Source organism: Acomys minous (assembly GCF_964271855.1).
Source record: "Acomys minous genome assembly, chromosome: 15".
NCBI lineage: Eukaryota > Metazoa > Chordata > Mammalia > Rodentia > Muridae > Acomys > Acomys minous.
Genome location: NC_140497.1, coordinates 11,580,478 through 11,603,166, shown reverse-complemented (window position 1 = coordinate 11,603,166; position 22,689 = coordinate 11,580,478). Strand labels below are relative to the sequence as shown.

Genomic DNA, 22,689 nt, shown 5'->3' with positions numbered 1-22,689 from the left:
TATGGAACATGTGTCTTTTTAAAAACTTGTTCACCGGAATGCTTATGTGTGAAACTGCCTATTCAATACATCTTTATTATTAACCTTACATTAAGTTTTACTTCCGTTTTCTCCTCAGGAAGTCCAACAAATGCTTTCTATAGCATTTAGTTTATAAATTACCTACAATGTTTAGTGTCATTTTCAAACAATTCTTGGTTCTTGAACATTAAGCAGGTGTCCCACTTTTGAAGAGATGTAAGGACATGCACACAAATGTGTTCTCGATTGTGGTTTCTGTCACAGAATGCCCTGAGGAGCACTCACTCTCACTGTTTCCACGCACAGTTACAGCACCTGGAAACTAGTTACTCAGGTGGTTGAGTTCTGTCTATCCAATGAGGTTTTGTTGAACTTTAGTTTTTATGCAGATATTATATCTTAAATATAATACAAGAAGAAATCACCTCAGCTATTGTCTACATCGTTGCCTGAGTCACTTGTTTCTAGTTCACACTAACTTGTAAATTTATTTTTCTTATTTCCACACACACACACATACATACACACCCCACACACACACACATCACACGTGTGTGTGTGTGTGTGCGTGTGTGTGCGTGTGTGTGCGTGTGTAATGCCACATGTGTGAAGTTGAGCAGGAAGGACAAAAGGGAGCATTTGCTCCCCTGAAGCTGGAGGCACAGGTAGCTGTGGGTGCCCAAAGGGAATGATCAGAACAAGACTGAGAATCCAGATCCTCTAGAAGAGCAGCAAGAACTTCTGACCCCTGACCCACATCTGCAGCCTGGGTCACATTAGCTTAGCACGCTATTGTACGTATATATTTGACTATGTCTTTTCATAGCCTTGAGTACATGCTGTTCATGATAAGCTCCTTGTGTTGTCTGACCTCAGGTCCTATGTCTGCATCATTCATATAAAGCCCAGTTTTATTAATATTTTCAAGAAACATTTTGTATGATTTTAATAATTGTAAAAGTCCAGTATAAAAGTTTAGTACGATTTGGGGTGTCAAAAGGTCTCTAAAAGTAATAGGAAAAAGATGTGCAAAATTGTAAGCAAAGGTTTAATTATTAATACAGTTTTCATTTTGTATTTTTAAGTATCCGAATGGTTATGGATAAAAAGAATATGATGGCACTTTCATTGGAGGTAGTAAATGTGCCTGACAATGCTCCAGAAATGTTCTTCCAGGATGATGCAAGGAGAAAACACACACTTTATTTCAAGAGCTATTATGTGGAATGTACATTTGTTATAAGAATATGTCATCTATAAGCAGTGAGAGGTGTATCAGTCCTAGTTGCTCAGAAGCGGCTGTGGTAGGAAGACCCCAGGAGAGGCCTCAGCGTTATATCGTGATCCTCCTCCTACCCACACGCCGCACTCTGAAACACGAAGCATCCATCATTCTTTAGTAGGATGTTAAGATACACGCTCGCGGCCCCTCCCCTCACAAGTTCTCAGTGTGATCAAGAAAATACTTAATTTGGTGTATGTAGACAATCCATTTTCTAAGCAAAACCTAAAGGTAGACTGACAAATTTCAATTTTAGAGTCCGTTTTTTGTTGTTTTTTTTTTTTTCCTTTTCGTTCTGCAGTATCATTTTGATTACAAAAGAACATTCTATGGAGATTGGGTAAGAGAGGCAAAAGGTCTTGGATTCTTGGCTGCTATTAGAGGACCAGGTCAGCAATGAATATCATCCCCAAATCCTGAGGTCACCTTATCTAAAGTCAATATGACAAGAATAGCAAGCCCTTCGTTTTAAAGGCTCCTTTAACTATGAATACACTGTATTTCTTTTCTGGACTGATTGGAACACAAACTCACTCCATATTGGCAGCCCTCAAAACCTGCCAGGCTGTTGTCGCAAATTCATTTTTCCTTCTTGTAACCAAGGCTTGTGAAGTGAAGAAATTGAGGCAAGAGTAATCAAAGCTACAATAATAAGAAAGAGTTTTGTGAAAGAGTTGGTCCAGTGCCCAAAGTCTTAGAAGAGCAGTTTCTAAATGTGGAGTTGTTGTGACCAGAATGGTAATAGGGTCAGAAAAACATCAGTTGTAAAAGCTAAGGCTAATCTTGTGTGTGTGTGTGTGTGTGTGTGTGTGTGTGTGTGTGTGTGTGCGCGCGCGCGCATATAAAGCAATGTGACTGACCCTAAAGATTGTTAGATAAGGCAACTTAAGCCAGGCAAGGATGTCAAGTACCATACGACATTGGTCACACTTGACATCTAAATAAAGGATGGTCTTATGAAGCCATCAGAAGAATGGTGGTCACCAGAGAACTGCAACCTTACCAGAGGAAGGAGATGCCAGGCAAGGATTATGAAGCTGATTTAAATAGCAGGAGTATTAAAATAGTGTCCAGGATAATCATGGATGTGTCAGAGAGTAGATGGGAGCAAGTGCCTGGGGTCAGGGGTCAGGGAAAAAAGGGGGGAACAGGGAAGGGAGATGTTGAACAAGAAGGATGTTGCAGTTTCAACTTAGAGACATAAAAAACGTTCAAACACTCCTGTGATGGCAGCCGCCCATTCCTTCAGTGTGCTAAGAATACTTGAATCCTACACTTCATGTAGGTCAACAGTGGGATGGGGAAGTTATGCCTCAAAGAAGATATTTTACTTAAAGCAGAGTGAAGAGGTTTGTGTTGAAGATCCAGCTCCTCTGCACACTGTAGATGTGTGCTCCTTAAGTTCAGCCCTACCTTATACCCCTACCCCTGGCTATACTTAGAGACTTTAATTAAAGGAAACATAATACCCTTATGTATGTCTTAATCATGGTATTAATATAACTGAAACAATTCAGAAATAAATTAGTTGTTTTAGTGATACAGGAAGTTTATTCTGCTCAAAACCTGATCCCATACTTGATCCAAACAAAACATTTATGAGTCAATGGGAATAAGTGTTTATCATGTTTATATAATGTATAAATAATTCAATTTATTCTTTATTTATTTTATGAAATCATAAAAATGTATAGAGTTTTGATCTGTATAGAGCTCTGAGTTTTTGTGTCCATGTTTTATATCTAGTATTTAATAATTTTATTTGTATATATCATTTATTTTATCTATAACAATTAAATATTTTTTAACTATTTAAAAAATTGAAAATAGATTTTTTGAACACACTATATTCTGATTATGGTTCCCTTCCACATACTCCCCCCAGTTCCTTCCCACCTCCCCTCCCAACCAGAACCACATTCTTTCTCTCTCTTTGGGTGGCTGTTTTCTGAGTGGGTGTGGAGGGGCAGTGGATCTGGGGAGAGGGGAGGTAGGGGAAAACTGGGAAGGGAGTCTGAGGTTGGAACGTGTAGTAGAAGAAAAAAATAAAGGAAAAGAAAAAAAGGAAAGTGAAAACAAGCAGGGAACTAAGGAATAACAAATAAATTAATATAAAAAAATTAAGCAAATCTGAATAGGACTAAACAATCAAACAAGAAAAAGAGCCAAAGGAAAAGGAAAAGACAGATGCCAAGATGCATGATCACAAATACAGGAATCACGTAAATACAGACAGCAGAAGCCATAATGTACATGAAGACATTATGAGGCCAGGGACCTCCAGCAAGGATATTGTGTTCATTTCGTGTTGGCCATCTTCTGCTGAGCATGGAGCCTACCTTTAAGAGTGGTTTGTTAACCCAGGGAGACTCCCTTGGAAAGAACTAATTTGTTATTTGCAAGTGGTTATGAACTAGAGATAGCTTCTGGGTTAGGGATGGGGACCCCAGCTGGTACAGACCATGGAGGACCTGTAAATGCTGCTACAGTCTCTGTGAGTTCATCTATGCGTTCAAGTGCTGTGTGTGGTGTGTTTATTAGGGCTTGGTTTCTTGGTGTCCTCCATCTTCTCTGGCTCTTAAACTATTTCCACCTCCTCTTCCACAGGGTTCCCTGAGCCCAAAGGGCAAGAATTTGATAGGGGAAGGTCCCAATGTCTTTCCATCTCTGCCTATTGTCTGCCAGTGATTCTCTGTATTTGTTCCCATTTGCTGCAGGAAGAAGTATCGCTGATGGTGGCTTGCAAGCATTACTGATTGACTTCATATCAACTTGTGTCCATTCTTACACCAGATTTCACATCTCTGTGTCTGTCTCTGTGTCTGTCTGTCTCTGTCTGTCTGTCTGTCTGTCTGTCTGTCTGTCTGTCTCTGTCTCTGTCTCTGTCTGTCTGTCTGTCTGTCTGTCTGTCTCTCTCTCTCTTTCTCTCTCTCTCTCTCTCTCTCTCTCTCTCTCTCTCTCTCTCTCTCTCTCTTTCTCTCTCTCTCTCAGATGTGCATGGGCCTCCAGTTCCTGCTGGAAATGACTATGGTGCCTGAGGTCTAACCTCTCCTTTAAAGGCCCTACATTATGGGTGCGTTAACAAGTCTTTGCGGACAGACAAGACTTATGAAGTTTAAGTCCTGACTTTTCAGACAGTGAAAAGCCACATACAGTAACAGTTCCAAGTGGATCTCAGATATGCATTGGTTGAGTGAAGGAAAGGCTGAGCAATTTCGACATTGGAAAGATGGAGAGAATAGAGAATTGTAGGAGTAAGGCAGACAAGAACATGAGGATCAGCCCTGGTGGAAGTCACCGATCTCCCAAGCGCAACAGGCACTGAGTGGGCAATATAATGCTGTGCAGCAATGGTCCACTTGAGACAAAAAGGATGCACTTCTTATATGGTTAGAGAATTATAGCATCTTATTACATTGTGATATATCTAGGTATCTATCCATATATAATAAGATGGTATGTGTATTTTATATACATACATACATACATACATATTTTATAACATAATACAATGGATCATACTGTTATGATTGTTAATAAATACAATTCTCACAACACATTAATATATGATATACGTATAGTCAAGTCAATCTAATATAGAGATACATAGAATTCTAACTCTAACTGAAAGAGAAAAATTTGAGCCCTCACATGAATCGCAGTCCTCCAGGACTCCCAGCAGGAACCTCTGGGATATCAGTCTGTGTAAAAGACAATGAGGATGTGCGGCCCACGGAGGATTCACTGAAACCTGAAAAGACAGGCAGGGGATAAGCAAAGGATACTGAATCACGGTCACCGCCAGCCAGTGGTTCCTGGATCCTCCAGTGCACCAGGCTGTTTTCCAGCGCCTAACTCTCTTAACTAGGTGACATTTACAATAAGCTTTGAGCCTGGCAAGGGCTCAAATTTCTTCCTACTGGATAAGGCAAATAAGGCAGAGATTCAGAGATTTGGGCTCAGGCATTTGGATTTCTAGAGCTTTCTAATCATATTGCTGTATAGCAGTGATAAATATTTAGTATCATTTTGGAACATGGGAAACTCTTAACATCTATTAAAGTTTGGTTGCTAACCAATGACCTTTGCATGAGAACACATATCTTGTATGTATTTCTTCCTATATAAACCATGTTTAGATTTTCTTTCTCTCTCTCTCTTTCTTTCTTTCTTTCTTTCTTTCTTTCTTTCTTTCTTTCTTTCTTTTTTGAGTAACCACTGAATGACAAGACTTTTGTCAAGAAGTGACAGTAGACACAGCAATAAGGGACAATCACAATTTAAAATATTTGTAATTTAATTTTTTTATTATTGGTGGGGGGGGGCACATGCCCGTGGGCATGTAGAAGTCAAAGAACAACTCACAGACATCATTTCTTTCCTTCTACCATGTGAGTTCTGGGGTTGAACTCTATTCATCTGGCTTCTGCAGCAAGTATTTTACCTGCTGAGCCATCGCACCAGCCTCAATTCTAAATATCTCTGTATCAAGCCAAAACTAAAAGCAGTAATTGTTTCAGAAGTAGATTTTTAATAAGTAGGTTCTCTGTTAGTTTTTTTTTCTCTGACTAATTCCAAACGAGAGTATTTTCAATTAGACCTAAAGATGAAGGCTTGGAGTGTACTAAGAATAGAAGCACCAATGTAGTTATAAGCAAAGAAGACTCTTGTTCATCAAATACCTTTTACATTTGAGCTTAAGTTTATTAAGAGCATAAGCATCTAAAACTATTGATCTTGCCAAGTACCCTAAGTCCTGTTTAAGGATGGGTGAGTTCGGTTCAGATAGGGAGTTCTAGGAACTATTCTGGGGAAAGGAGACGCTCCTTTTTATGGTTCTTGTCAGGAAAGAGAGAGGAGCTGAAGGCAAGAGACTCAGAACACTTGCCACTGAGCTTCCCATTGCCCTCCAGCTCACCATGCACCAAGGCAGAGAATCGTTTGTGTGGTGGTGCTTTTTGAAAAAGACTGGATAACGTTTAACATGTGCCTCCTCCTTGCTGGTGGAGGTGAGTCACTAAAGGTGGGCCTTGAGGTTTGATAGCCCAGCATCACTTCCTGTCTTCTGTTTGCCTCCTGACTGCAAATGCCATATGCAACCAGCCTCCTCACACAGAGGGCCACTCATGCCTTCCCTGCTTGAACAGCAAAAGACAGCATACCTTTCTTCCCTTACGTTGCTTTTGTCAGTATTCTGTCATAGCAATCAAAGCAGTAGCTATTAAGTATAGAGGGGGTGTGTACGGCATGAGACTTCACAGATGAGCCTCTCTGCCAACCATCAGCCAAAACTTTCCTTTCCAAATTCTGTTGCTTCTGTGACCGTCACATTCTTCAGCATCAGCTTTGGTGTGCGGCCTGGGGGCTGATCATGACAACCACATCCTTTGCCCCCGCTTTACTCTTCTTCTATGGCAGCTAGTTACCTCCACCTGTTGTGAAAATTATTTATTGTGCAGAGATAACTCAAGGGTTAATTATCACTGTTAGAATAACCAGGTAATGATTTTATGTAGCATAACAACCGAGGAGCTGAAATATTAGATTACCCACCCACAGTCATCCAGTTATTGAGTAGTGGAGCCTGCAAAAGTGTGCTCTATGCCCAGATCTGCCTGGCTCCAAGATCCGCTCTCTTTTCTTTGATCTGTGCTGCCTGCAGGGCCAGCTGGAACGGTGCTTGGCACACACGGTCTCCAGAACTCATTCACATGCCATCCATATCCACTAAGCCGCTTACCCTAACAGAAACACATGATGTTGGCCACTTCTGTTTTTGTTTTTATACATGATTTTTATGTCTTCTTGGAAGGCTGTTTTCTCAATTAAGCAGCAAGACATGGTGATAGAACCAAGAGCTGGTTGCCTGTACATTTAAAATATGTTTCCCTTTCTCAATGGTGAGACAAACTTGTTTTAAAATAACCTTTCTAGAATGTTCTACACCATTTTAAACGTGCTGTGTGGATTAGCAAAATCTTTTGTGTTTGTTCTATTTCATTCTGTGAAGGCTTTGATAAGTCTCTCTGATGAGTTGATGGGCAGCCCAGTGTTCAACAAATAATTATCTGGGGACAGAGATGCCTCAGCTCCCTGCTCCAGGGACAAACTGAAAAGCAAGCTTAGACAGGTCTCCTAAAAGAGGGTCATTCCTCCTCTCTGGAATTCAAACTTCACAGTTGGAAACTTTGTGGCATTTCAAGTGGCTGCCTACACATTCTAGACTTGTTGCCTGGCATTTAAAACACCGGGTTTCTCACTGACTTACACAAATGAACGACACTACTCACGCGACCTGTGAACTCATGTGCACAAGTGTTTGTGAGCAGGTGAACATCTGGGATCTACTTTCTGAAACATGAACCTTAAACATTTGCAAGAGGTCTTACCATTTGCAGAACCTGAAGAAAAATATTTGGACATCTCATCCCAAAGTTGACACTAATTATAGGACCTGATCCCTTCCCTAATCTCTGAAAGTGCAGGATGAGCGTAAACTGTGCAAACCCAACTTCACAGCGCAAGAATTAATTTTATTCACTCCTGAGAGCACTGTGAAAATGTGTTGCTTTTAATTATACATTTGCATGGTTATTCTTTTCATTTACAAGTGTGCTGTAAAGACACATCATCAGACTGTGTACTGGGCTCCTTTAAAATGCTGTGCACTTACCCTTATAGTGAGCACTCTGATCAGAATTAATTTTCAGTTGTTTTGGTGTGTCATAGAATGCACCTACCCTGATTTCTCTTGCCTCTGGTAATTGATGTCTTGAAATATCAGCAAGAAAGTGACTGATCATGTGAATGCAGTTAAACATGGCAAAGGTGCATCTATGTAGTGGGATGTACCTTTCTTGTGGCAAACTCCAACTGGACTCTTTGAATAGCCCGAGTGAGTAGGTACATAAAGCACTTGTAGCTTCATTGGCCACATAACATGGAGTTAGTGATGTCTCATTCTGTCTTTAGTCATTTTGGGAGGCTGATTTGTCACAGCAGTGAGTGGAGATGAAAGTGGAGTCTGCTGGTAACCCTGGAGTGTTCTTATCCTTTTTATTCTTAGGTTTCAGGGCACATCACCCCCGAGGTCACACAGACCATGGGAAACCATAAATTGCTTCTCTTATTAACCACTGCATTGAAGGTAAATCCTTTCACTTGCCTTTAGCTGTCTACAACAAAGTATTCTCATTTTTAAATGAAATTTCATATCTATAATGGAACTTGTCACTTGTGAAGGGACCTGTAAGAGGAAGAGAAGACTCCAAGGTGTTTTGACCATAAGAAATTCTTACCCTTACCAATATGGCAGCCTTTGTTTACAGACCTTCCCTCCTTTTTCCTAATGCCCACTTACCTTCCATAGTGGGCTGCCTTACGCTTCAGTCATTTGGCCCTCCTCATAATCCTTACCATAAGAATTATTTTCATCATTAACTTGAATAATAAAAATAATAAAAATCATTTGGCAGTCCAGCCAAAGGACCTAGGAATTAGGAGCAGACCAATTGTTCCATCATCTGCCTTTCCTACTCTTAAAGATACAGAAGTCATGCCCCACATTTTGTTCATTTTACTGTAAATAAGTTCATCCAGGTCCACTGATAAGCTCAGTTCAGAAGATCTCATGTGAAAGGTTGGTGGCAGGGAGCAAGTGCCTACAATAGAGCCTTCTGTGCCATCTCCCAGGAATGCCCAGGCAATGAGCAGGCCTCCACGGGGGAGGGGGAGGGGAGTACTGTATCTGGGAGCCTGCTGGGACAGTTGTCACAAAAGTTACCATTGCAGGTGCATAGGGGAGATCTCTGGATTCCCGCCCCCAGGTGGCTTGCTCAGAAGAAAAAATATGGGAATTGCTTCAGTTGCTTTTCTTCTGCAAGTAAGGCTGAGCAATGAACTGGATTCCTTTCTGCCTAGTTCAGGTTGCTAGATTCCGCATTATTTTAACTTTTTTCTCTTCCGTGTATGGTTTTCTGCCTGCATGTATGTCTGTGAATCATGTAAGTGCAGCACCTAAGGAGGTCAGAAGAAGACACTGGGACCCCTGGGACTGGAGTTAGAGATAGTTGTGAGCAGCCATGTGGGTACTGGGAATTGAACCCAGGTTCTTTACAAGGAGAGCCAGAGTTCCAAATGGCTGAGCTATCTCTCCAGACCCAATTGCTCACTATTTGTGAACTACGTATGTGCTACAAAACCCAGAGTAATGATAAAGGAACCGTGTTTGTCATGAGTCAGGCCCTGCAACAGGCAAGACGGGCTCTAGTTTATGACACATGGGCCTAGACTGTGAGCTGGTCCCCTCATTCAACCCCATGCAAACGGCTGGGAAACTATAGCATCCCATCACTCAGGAGCTCAGTTAAGTGTGTTGCAAGTTCCCACAAAATATCAGAACCATACATTCTGGGACTAGAGGTTAATTTGCATTGGATAATGGGGTCTGATCAATTACAATGTTGTTCCATAAGATACATATTTGAAATAGATGTCTTGAACATAAACCTGCAAATTTTTAGACTCCGTTACTGAAGGTCCATCATGATACTTGGTATTGAGGATAGCCAGCACAGTGTGTCCACTAGGCAGCCAGAAGTCTCAGGTAGAAAGGAGGCAGAAAGAAACAGACACCTTTCAAACATTCCCTGAAGCAGAGATCTTTATGACAGCCATCCTTGTTACAGATATATTAAACACATGCACGTCTCTCGAAAGCAAGTGGTGTGCTTTCTCTCTTGTCTTATGAAAGGCAGATCAAAAATGAAGACTGCATTGTAAGCAAACCATATTTAGTATTCATCCCTGCCTTACTTTAAGCAGAAAACTGAACGCCTTGCAAGTAGCAAGTGCCGTGCTGAGAAGCCCCGTGGAGGAGAGGCAGCTCCAGGCCTGTACCCTGGGGGTGTTTGGCATGGGGCAAAAAGCAAAATAAAATAAGAGAAAGCAAGGTATTGAAGATCAAAGAAGGGTCTGGAAGTCTATGTGGGGGGCTGTGGCAGAAAGAAGATTACTAACTCTGTCTAGTTGCTTTGGAGGTGGCCTTATCTGAGATGTACTTTTGTGGGTTGTGTGTAGTCTGGGTCATGCAAAGTCTAGCAAATTATGAGGACATTGATTTATTTGAACTTCTTGTTCTTTTTGGCATTAATCACTGAGCCCAAAGCTTATTAGTGGCATTATGTCATTAAAATGTCTGTAGTTTTAATTTCTTTTAAAATTAATGTTTAATGTTTCCTGTATTTACATTGTTTCCACCCCTTTCTTCCCCACACCTCCTTCTCTGTTCTAGCCTACTCTCTCCCAAATTCATAACCTCTTCTTTATTATTACTGTTAGTCCGTGTCTCTCCCTGTCTCTGTTTTTCTGTTTCTGTCTCTCTCTTCCTGTGTCTATGTGGTATGCATGTGTGTGTGCGCGCACGTGTGCATGTGTGTGTCTGTGTGCCTGTGTGTCTCTGTGTGTGTGTGTGTGTGTACTTTTCTTCTGAGTCCGTTTAGTCTTGCTTGTATGTGTATATGTTTAACACTGGCCCTAGGACAGGATAATGTCCAAGGGACTCACTCCTGGAGATGACTGATTTGCCCTCTCTAAACAGCCATTGATTGCTTGTAGTTCTTCATCTTGGGTTGGGGCCTTGTGAGAGTTCCCCCAGCTCTGAATTGGAATGCCAATTTATATTTATCCTTTGTTTGCACGTTGATAACCAGCTTCATTGGTTATTTCTCAACTGACTCCCTGTTTAGTGCCCCCTCTTCCTGCTCTGCTCCCCAGACATACCTGCAGGCGCTCCAGCTGTCCCAACGCCTTTGATTAGTTCATCTCCTGGACCACCAACCTTTATGCATTCTCACAGATTTTCACAATGTCTTCTCTCAGACCTGATACTAATAATTGATAAACTGATAATTTTGGCTTTGGAAACTACCAAGTGTCTTATGACATGTGGAGGAGCTTGTTCACAAGGCGATGAAATAAAGCAAGAAGTTATGAGATCTTGAAATAAAAGACCAATGGGATTAGGGGAGAGTCTTTTGAAGGGACTAAAACACACAACCCATGTTCTAGCATTAGTAAGAGGCTGCTTACATAGAGTGGGAATTTAAAAGGAACATGAAATTTGGAGAGTATAGAATTTAGGTACTGTGGGGGTCACCATCTGTATGTCAGAAGGGCAGTGTGGCCTGTGGTCAGAATAGAAAGAGGCATGTTTGTTAAGTGCATATACACAAACTTAATGTCCCTAATAGTTTTTATGTGTGTGTGTGTGGGGGGGGGTAACGGTGTGAAGTAGAGGGCAGTATCTCATATATCCTAGGATGTCCTTAAATTCTTTGTGTATGAGAATGACTTTGAGCTCCAGTGCTGGGGTTACAGGCATGTGTACCACTACGTCCAGTTTAATGGGCATCATCCAAGAGCTTCACGCATGCTAGGCAAGCACTTTACCAACTTAGCTGCATCCACAGCCTTCTGCATCCCTCATTTTAAATGTTTAGGTCCAGAAGGCTTTTCTATTTCAGCTTTGAAATACTTACATATGTATAATGAGACATCTTGGGTGTGGGCATCAATTCTAAACATGTAATTGGTTTCATAGAAGCCTTGTGTACGCCTCATGGACTTGGTGGAATACTTTAGGACACCTGCACTCTGACCTTGACCCTTCATGCAAGATCAGGTGTGAAAGTGTTGGAGTTTGTAGCGTTTCAGATTCATGTTTTCATGTCATGTTCAACTTGTATTTCATGAGAAAAATTCAACAACAGATAGTTGCAAATGCAAAGAACATCCCAGGTGTGTTTACACATCATGTCGTCAGATCTCAGATAATTCAGGCATATCCAGACCTCGAGAATTTCTATGCTTGTTGCTGCTCTTTCCTTAGTTTGGCCAGGAATAATGTTCTAGAAGGAAATAGAAGGAAACACAGATTGTGGTTACTGAGATATCAGCTAATCTGTAGATCACAACTCAAGACCTTAAAACTCTATGTAAGGGTTTCCTGTCCTAAGGATGTGATTCATTTGGGAAAATAAATGGAACAGTGATCTTGCAGCACTAATTATGTGAGTTAGCTCTATAATTACCATAAAATTATAAGTTACAGTAATTTTCAGTGCTCCACCAGGGAAAATGAAGTTATTCTGAATTATAATGGCAAATTAGAAGGTATCGTATAAAAACATGGAATTGCACAAGCAATTTGGGTCACTATGATATGTGGTCTGTCCTGAGATATATCCTTTTCATTATCTAATTAAATAAAAATCACAGCCACATCCTTAGGCTGACTGCCTCCCAAAGTGGAGCCCATGGTGGAACTCTGGTGATGACAGGACTATCAAGCGTCAGTACTTAAGGATACACTCCTTCACCATGAGAATTTACACAGTGTGATAATGGAGAAAGAGATGACCTTGCTAACCTTGTGCAATAGTTTTCACTGGCAAGGGCATAGGTCATAACTGCTATGCATCTCCTTTCCATCAGATGACTTCTGAAGACTGCAGGCACAGACTGCAGAGGGAGAAAGAGAGAGTGTGCACAACAAACAATCAGACAGAGAACTCCTTGACATCTATCTAATCCTACCACACATTAACATCAGTCTGCATCAGAATCCAGCTTTCAAGAGAGGTGTGCGCCTCAGCAGGAGGAGAGCCCTTGACACTTGAATCTTGGAGAGGCTATCTGCTCTTGAGTTTTAAATTCTTTATGTGCTGTTTGGAGATGACATTTCCTTTTCATGGAGATTTGAAAAAGTAAGTTAAATACAGGTCTTGGACTTGCTTGATTGGAGTTACCTCAAGATATTTTATATTATTTGCGGTTTGTGAGGGATGTTGTTTCTCTAATTTCTTTCTCAGCCCATTTATCATTTGTATAGAGGAGAGCTACTGATTTTTAAAGTTAACTTTATATCTAGCTGCTTTGCTGAAGATGTTTATCAGCTACAGGAGTTCTATGGTAGAATTTTTGGTGTCACTTATGTATACTAGCATATCAACTGAGAATATTGATAATTTGACTTTTTTGCCATACAACAAGGATGCTTGCTCAACTATGTTCATAGTAGCTTTACTCATTATAGCGACAAACTGGAAATAACCCAGATGTCCCTCAATCTGAGAGTGGATAAAGAAAGCGTGATACATTTATACAATTAAATACTTTTCATCTATTAAAAACAAAGAAACCATGCAATTTTCAGGCAGATGGGTAGAACTAGAAATGATCATCCTGAGTGAGATAACCCAGACCTAAAAAACACACATGGTATGTACCCACCTATAAATGGATATTAGCCATATAGTACAGGATATCCATGCTAAAATTCATAGACCCAAAGAAACTAAGTAACAAAGAGGTTGCTTGAATCCCACTCAGAAGGGGAAATAGAATAGACATCAGAAATAGATGAAGAGGGAACTAGGTGGCAGAGGATGTGGAGAGTGAAACAAAGGGCATCAGATGTGGGCAGAGTGGGGAGTGGGAGACAAGATGGCTGGGAGAGAGGAGGGACACCAAGGAGGGAGGGCTTCTCTGAGACAAGCTGGAGCTCTGCGGCTAGGTAGGCTCCTATGAGGAGATGGGGTTGACTCTGGCTGAAACACCTAACTATGGGAGACACAGAGACTAGAAAGCCTACCTCCTAGCCAGGCAAGACTTCTAGTGGAGGGAAAAGGACCCCAACCCATCCACAAAGCCTTTGACCCAAAATTTTCCCTGCCTATAAGTAGTGCAGGGATTAAGATGGAGCAGAGCTTGAGGGAATGGTCAACCAATGACTAGTCTAATCTGAGACCCACCCAATAGGAAAGAGCCAACCCCACAGGGACTTACAGAGTCCAAAGCACCAATCAAAAAGCATGCATGGACTGTACCTAGGCCCCCTACACAGACGTAACTGATGGGCATCTTAGTCTTCATGAGGGTTCCCTAAAAAGTAGAGTGGGGGATGTCCATGACATGTACTCTGTTGCCTGCTTTTGGATCACTTTCCCCTAACTGAGCCATCTTGTCCGTTCCTCAGTGGAAAGGGATATGCTTACTTGTGATGCATTTTGATGTGCTGGGATGGGTTTGTTCAGAGGAGGGTGGCTCCTCTTTTCTCAGGAGAGGGGAGGGAGGAAAGGGAAGAAAGGGTGGGCCTGGGTGGAAAGGAGTATTATTGGGATGTAAAATGAATAAATAAATAAATTTGATAAAAGGAAAAAAGTAAGTTACAATATACAAAATGCTGGAAATGCACCCTATTTCTCAAGCAACTTTTAGTAAGAGTCATCATTGCCTGTGGTGGCACATACCTATAATCACAGTATTCAGGAGGCTGAGGCAGAAGGCTCCCCAGTTCAGTGCCAGCCTAGGTTACATAGCAAAACCTTTGTATCATGAGAAATTATCATACCATATACTCAATCCAAATGCTTGTCTATAAGAACTGGGGACTACATTGGCTCTTTTCCCTCAGTAAAATGGCAGCACAGGCAGTACCAGAAAGACCACCACACCGAAAGGCTTTACCTGTTGGAATAGATTTTAGCTTCTCAAAGACATTCCCAGCAAATGTTCTTCCTAGCATCCTGGGGAACAAATCAGATAATGAAGGTTAAAGGATTGTGGGTTGGGTTGTCTTACAGGGCACTGTTTGCCCCTCCTCCCCACACCCACTGCATTGTCCCCATGCTAAGGAAACCTCACTGATGAAATGGACATTGAGACTTTCACAAGATGTACACAGTGACACATCCCAATACAAAACTGTGCCACGTGTCACTCTTCTGTTCTGAATAGAATCTAGTATTTGCCTGTCTTCATGAAGCAGCGTTTTGGAAATCTGAGGATTATTTCCTGATCTGATCAAATGTGCTGAGTTTTTAAAAGAGAAGATACGATCAGATGTCAAAAATCAACTACTTCAGTTTAAAACCGAAGGTAAGTATTTGCAGAAACTATTTATGCGGTGTGATTCCTCAGGTCCCCACAGAGCATGGCGGGCATGTGACCAGTTCTTAACAAAAGAAAGTGAGGATGGCTTCCATGTGTCTCATCTGGACGTGGACTTGGAGAAAGAAGGTGGGGATGAAGTTCCCCTTAGACAAGGAGCTATTGGCAATTCCTAGCTGCTGGGAAGGAAACGTGAGGTTTCTCTAAGAGCTCAGCCCCGGGTAAATTGGTAAATCATGTAGCCTAGAATATTTGGTAGCACAAGTTGTTGTTGTTGTTGTTGTTGTTGTTGTTTTTCTTTAGAGAGAAAATGATGTAAAGTTTAGTGGCAAGAGGAGAGAGCTGGCTCTGTGAAGAGTTGGGTGTGGGAGCTTGAATATGTTCAGAACCCGTCAAAGTTCTCAAATAATTATTTTTTTCTTTAAAGAAAAGAAGGCCTATCTCTTCCCTTCCCTCATACCTTCATCTTCTCTTTTCAGAGGCAGCCTGTGATAGCAATGAGGACGTACACATGGCAGAGTCTTCTAGTGGAAAGACTCTGGTCATCCTGTCAGTGAGTGTGATTTCCAAATACCATCCTGTGCTCAACCATGAACCAAAAATACATTTACATCCTAGCTTGAAACCAACACAAGAGATGTAGCTGATGGCTGTAACAGAATGCTAATCTTATTATGTTTTTCTCTGTAGCAGAAATATTGGACGACTTAAAGCACACTGTAAGAATTTTCTTCTTTTTAGAGGAGGAAGAAAAAAAATCAACTCTAATCCCTGGCTTTGGTGATTTCAAATAAAAAACTTTAAGTAACACTCAATTTGAATCTCACTCCATTCACTTATGGAAATGCTAGGCAAAAATATTAGACTTTATTATCTTTTTTATCTCAAAACCTTTTATTTTAAACTTACTACCTAATGCAAACAAAATGAAGTTTATGGACCAATATTTTTGCTTCTCATTTCTGGAGGGTTTTTAAAGACTTAATTATCTTAAAGATATGAAATGTATAAAAATTAGCCCGTAATCCTCATTGGTGGTGAATATTCTGTGATGGATGTAGAAGCAGGCTTAAAATAAATACACATGCCAATGGGTGTTCTAGAAACTGCGCATCCTATAGACTCAAAAAAATCCTATGAAATGTCAAATCACTACTAAGTAAAAACACATTAGTCACAGATTATACTGGGATTAAATAAAACTTTCATTCTGTCTCATTCCTTCCACTAGTCCTCTTGAATTTCTTTTAATAATAGATGCTTTGATTACTAATTTTCATATTTATTTTAGAATTTTCTATAGGTTATCCATATACCAATAATTACTAGATATTAAGAAGAAGTGGAGGAAGAATTGGATTGCAATCCCCTTGTATGTATGTCATACATATGTAGTTTTTAAGGTCTAAATTAATGATAAACCTTTCATAAATTATGTTTTATCCATGTAACATATACAACCTGTCAACCAACAAAACTAGTGAATTATAAATGTTGGGATTTGAAACTTTCCTTCTGCAAGACCCATTGTCACTTCACAACCTACCAAAATCAAGATTGAAAATGGATTATCTTCAGAAAGGAAAGTTTCAAGTGTCCTCATAGAAAGATGGAGTCAGTCTATGTTTCTGCCTAGATTTTCTCCTCACTAAAGGCATGCACTCAGAACCAGTCTGCAATCTCAACAGTGAAATGGATTCACTATAGTACTTAGGGTTGGGAGTAGAGAGATGGCTAGCACTAAGGTCACTTCCTGCCAATATACAAGACTCAGGATTGGTTCCCAGCTCCTATGTCAGGTGGCCCACAGCCACTTGTAACGCCACTTCCAGGATACCTTATGTCCTCTTCTGATCTCCTTAGGCACTAGGCACACTCATGGTGTGCTTACATATGTGTAAGCACTCACACATATACATAGAATAAAAGAAAAATTAAAAGAATAATATTTAGAGTCACTTCCCCTCAGACATTTCCATGGCCGTGGTAATCTGTCAGTGAGAATACATCATATGCATGCAGCTGAATAATTGTATAAAATTGATTGGCTCTATGTGTGAAAACTTTAATGTTTTTAAGAACTCCAGATGTTCTCTTGTGTACCAAAAGGCCTGAAACCAGCTATACCACTGGCCCTCCATGAGAAACGAGGCATGTATTGATTAAGTCTATGTCCTATAAGGTTAAGACTGAAGTAATTGCTCTGAGGTATGCATATTAGGTTAAGTTATAAAAGCAAAACAAATCTCCACCTATATTATCATTTACTCAGATGTAGTTATTGTTAGAGTGATAAAATTATATACATGTGTGAACGTGTACGCATGTGCGAGCATATGCACAACTGTAAGCATGAGAACATCCCTGATTTTGGCAACTAAATTAAAGCATTCCTATTTGCAACCACAGGAAGGGACCCTATTTTCTCTACGAAAAGTAAGAGTGTTTCCCCAGGGAGCACAAGAACGTTCAACACATTTCAGAAAAAATGTTAAACCGCATGTTAAATTTTGCATTTTTAAATGACATCTTCCTGTGGGGCAAAGCCTTCCCTGTGGGGGAAAATTTTTTTTATGTCTCATTTTAGAAAACGCTGTAATTTTCTCCCAAATTTGCAGTTCTCTCTTTCCCCTGTGCTCACTTTTCATTGATGGAAAAGTTCCCCTCCGTGACATAGCCTGGGAGGCTTATAAGTTCAGATATTCAACAATGGTGGCTATCCTTGTGACTCTCGTCAGTGTCCTGATCCCAGGCAGGGAGGCAGTGTGGGCTGAGCTAAGACTCTTGCTTTCAGACGGAGTGCTTGCTGTTGGCAATGGGCTTGGGCTGGCTCACTGACTACAGGAGCAGGGGTGTTGTAATGAGCTTGGGCTTCCTCTAACGTGCCCCATGTTGCTCAGATCAAACCATTCACATTCTTGATGCTGTGGTTACTATCCAGGCAGGCTCTTTCATGAGTCTCTCTTTTAGCAAGTTTCCAGCATTGCCCTGCCCATGTATAAGAGGCCAGGACAGAACCACACTGGAGTATATATGTTTCTTGAAAGCAAACACAAACAGACAGAGATGTGAGGATGTGATTTCTGTCCTCTTATTCTCCCAGATTTAGCCATACAAAGGGGGAAGTCACCGTGCAATTCCTTTCTAATGTCATCTGTATCCCCATCAGCAGAGCGAACACTCCCAAGATGGCACTCAAGATGCCATTCAGCTTTGCAATCAATGTGGTTAAAGGCACCTGCCACCAAACCAGAAGGCTTGAGTGTTATCCTGGGACCTGCAGAGAACTCAGTCATCTGAACCCTGTACTGACATCCCTTCCCCGCCCCCCCCACACAAAATCAATCAATAGGTGAATGTTAAAAATAGAATCCCTACATCCCTCCCAAACTGGAAACCAGCTTTTCTGAAGATAGGCTTAAATTACATTCTACCAAGCAGACACATCATAATTTGATATCTTAAGAAAAAAAAACTTGCTTGTAGAGTAACAAATTCCCATGTAGAATTTCCGTATATTTTGATTGATTCTCACACTTGCCACCATGACTCTTCCTTATTTCCCTCTCTACTCTCAGTGCTTCTCCTTTGTTCACTTGCCTCCCCCAACACACCTAACTTAAAGAAAACCACTTGTTTTCCAGTCTCATGGGTCCATTTCTAGATTCCTGGGTCTTGCCTCAATTATCTCCACAAGGATACACATTTCTACAGTTAAAGGCTACATATAATTCATTTTTGAGAGAGAACGTACAGCTTTTGCCTTTTTGACCTTGGGTTACCTCACTCAATCTAATATCTTGCAGCTGCATCCACTTTCCTGAAAATTTTACTATTCTGTTTTCATGGCCAAATAAAATCTCCTTGTGTACTTTTGCTGTCTGTTCATTTCTTGATAGCCATCTTGTCTGATTCTGCTTCCTGGCTCTTGTGAAAGGAGTAGCAGTGAACATGGTTATGCAAGTGTCACTGGGTGGGATACTGCTGGTCATGGGGATATCCTAATTTAAGTGTTTTTGAGAAACCTCCATGTTCTCCACTCTAACTGGAAACATCTCCAAATCTGAAGAAAATACATTTAAATAATGTCATTTAATCCCATGTGCTCTTTATGACCATGTTTCGTAAGAAACTCACTATAAAACTTACTACTTGATCAACACTCCGTCTCTCAGAAATCGCATTTGTATGTATTTGAGTGTCAAGAAATAGTATTCAAATTTTAATGCATTATACTGTTAACAGGAACATGTGAAGGAGGTCCATGAAGCTATGGGTGTTTATAATGTCTGCTGGGAGGAGGAACATGTGGTGAGGTGAGTTCACTCTTTTCTCGGTAGCAACTCTGATGATTTCACTGACTTAGCAAGGGTCACAATTCAGAGGCTGTCACTCTCATTGATCTGATGAAAGTGAAGGAATGTAGATTCTTCTATCATCTCACCAAACCCTGGCTTACTTCCTCCAGATTTACGATATCTATGGAACAAGAATAATGTCACTCACATAGTGATTATTTCTTTTTTTTTTCCTTTTTTAATTAATTTATTCTTGTTACATCTCAATGGTTATCCCATCCCTTGTATCCTCCCATTCTTCCCTCCCTCCCAATTTCCCCTTATTCCCCTCCCCTATGACTGTTCCTGAGGGGGATTTCCTCCCCCTCTATATGATCATAGGGTATCAAGTCTCTTCTTGGTAACCTGCTGTCCTTCCTCTGAGTGCCACCAGGTCTCCCCCTCCAGGGGACATGGTCAAAGGTGAGGCACCAGAGTATGTGAGAAAGTAATATCCCACTCTCCACTCTACTGTGGAGAGTGTTCTGTCCATTGGCTAGATCTGGGTAGGGGTTTAAGGTTTACCGCCTGTATTGTCCTTGGCTGGTGCCTTAGTTTGAGCGGGACCCCTGGGCCCATATCTGCCTATCATAATGTTCTACTTGTAGGCTTCTAGAACCCTCTGGATCCTTCTACTCTGCCATTCTCCCATGCTTCTCTCGTTATTTCAGTCCAGTTAGACTGCACTGGACGGCAGCAGTTTTGGCCCTTCTCTCTCTGTCGTTCTTTCTTTTTCTGTTAACATTAGCAGTTTTTCTAAAAATCCACCTTGTTGCACTTTCAACTGCGTGGCTTTCCTGCCCTCGATCACTAAACTGTGGTTTCAGCAGGGCACTTCACACAGAAATGAGGTCACTGTATGGACGTAAAGACATACATTCAGTTTCACAGAAAGATCTTCCTGATGTGTTCGTTAGCTGGTACAACACATGATGTGGGTGGATCAGAGCAGCGTGGAGAGTCTGCCAAAGGCAATTCCATATCAAAAGTGGCAAAATGTAGGAGAAAAGCGGATTTGTTCCTCAGGCTCATAAATCCCTTTCTTTCTTATTTCTAAAGCCAAGGTGTAGAGTGTCCTATTTTTGTAACTGAAAACCATCTCACACTGATGATGTAAGAGACACAACAGAATAGACAAACATGCAGACACAGAGAGAAGAAGCTATCTGGGCTACTGTGGGATGTTACCAGCAACATTACCTACAGCCATATATAGATACCACCAGATTGGATTCAGGTGTCACGTGCTAAGGACAAAGTGACCTATTCTTGCATATTCAACCTGAGCCAGGGAGGCTGAAAAGATCTTCCTGCAGAGGCAGCAGAGATTAACACTTGGTGTGTTGCTGCTCATACTTGATTGGCTTTAGATAGCATTTCGAGTAGGTAGCCTCAGTTGAAACTAGACAATAGCACACACAGAAGAAGTTGCTTCTAACTTTCCAACACAAGCAACAGTGAATGGAATTCACTGCTATAACCCCACCATGCAAATGCCCTGGCCAGCCGGCATCGGATCTCAGGTCACATCACAGACCCTACACTACTAACTCAAGCAGCTGTTCCTCTATCAGCTCAGACACACACGATTAAAATGACCTCAGCCACCAACCAGGCAGAGAGCTCCAAGTCTCTACCACTAGAGTTCCCTGGAAATCAGAGTTCCTTAACTGTCAATAATTCTGGAGCACAGTGCTCAACACAAATATATTGCTCCGGACACATTTATCCATTATAAAATGCATGTTTGCCACTGTAAAAATTTTTTAATCATATGCGTGGCTATATATTTCCACAGTGTTCTTACATTTATAAAGAACGTTTCATACAATATTTGGAGGCAGCCCTGACAGGTATGGTAGAGCACAATGCGTAGGAAATAATAAAACCCCAACAAGCCTGTTTAATCTGAGTGTGGGTGAAGCCTCACACGGCAATGTTTTAGAGTCACATGGCTCAGTGGAGGAAAAGCACGCAGCTTTGCTTTGTTGGCAGTCCTGGGGAAAGGAAAATTAACCTCGGAGAATAAAAGCGATGATTAGCTGCAGCATGACCGAGCAGGTCTACCACTAAACAGACGTATTTATGGAGCAGTAAATGCAACACGAAAGCTTATAAATTCACCCGGATTATAAAAGCAACTTCCACAATAGACTCCAGAATTGGTACACTATAAAACAAAGCATTAGATCAAATACAATAGCATAAGAGGGCCCCAGGTGGAGGAGGAATTCCTATTCAAACACTGAATTTAGTTAAAGCCTGTGATAAAAGTTGGAGAAAGACTTTTTTCCCTTGACATATGGCCAGTGACCTCTGACTTCTGAGATAATGTGATGACAGACCCTGAAGAAGGTCACCTTGCTTCCTTCAGTGTGATTCCTTAGCACCCTGTACCATTGGTCAACTGTGGGCTAGTAAAGTCTAGAAAACTGGACCCAGAGAATTATGCATGAGTCAAGATTACCTAAGGGGATGGGGGGGTGGGGCTGAAACCGGTTGCTTGAAGTCACTTCAGAAGTATCAAAGTCAAAATAGAGATCTAAAAATTTGCAGTTTCAACAGCTTTCTTGGTGGTGAAGAGGATGCTTTCCTAGGCATTCCAAACTAGGAATGGTTTGGCTGCATGGCATAGGCAGAGCCTGGCATGTGAGAGCACATGGCTGACTTGCTGTTTAGCATATTGTGTGGAAGATCACCTGAGTTCTTTTTACTCAACAGGTCAAAGAAGTGAGGATGGTCTTCATCCGGCATCTGGTGGTCATGCATCAAGTGACCATAAGAAGTCTTTGCAGAAGTGTGCTGTGGTGGTGTTGACAAGGTCAGTCTTTTATGTACCAGGATGTGTAGAGGAAAAGTAACCTTGCTCCTCATGCTGGCGAAACCATCAGTCTGTTCTCTAAACACTAGGTGAATAAGTTTTCGAACAAGAACCCTAAGTTCCTTTTGTTTGATAAGTATAGTGGCACAAACAGGAGGGTTCATAAAACAAGAACTATCTGGAATACTGCTTGTTGTCACTGGCAAAGCGGGTTGGTGACACTGGAGGAACTAAGAGATAAATCTCCAATTCTCACATGCTTAAAGATACACTGAACG

At 41.2% G+C, this 22,689-nt stretch overlaps 1 long non-coding RNA gene across 1 annotated transcript; it reads left to right on the top strand.

Moving 5' to 3' along the window:
• Positions 1-15,112: 15,112 nt before the first annotated feature.
• LOC311584730 lies at positions 15,113-22,385 on the top strand. Its single transcript, XR_014774984.1, has 3 exons — positions 15,113-15,241; positions 19,499-19,569; positions 22,312-22,385. It is a non-coding gene; the product is annotated as an uncharacterized lncRNA (long non-coding RNA).
• Positions 22,386-22,689: the final 304 nt, after the last annotated feature.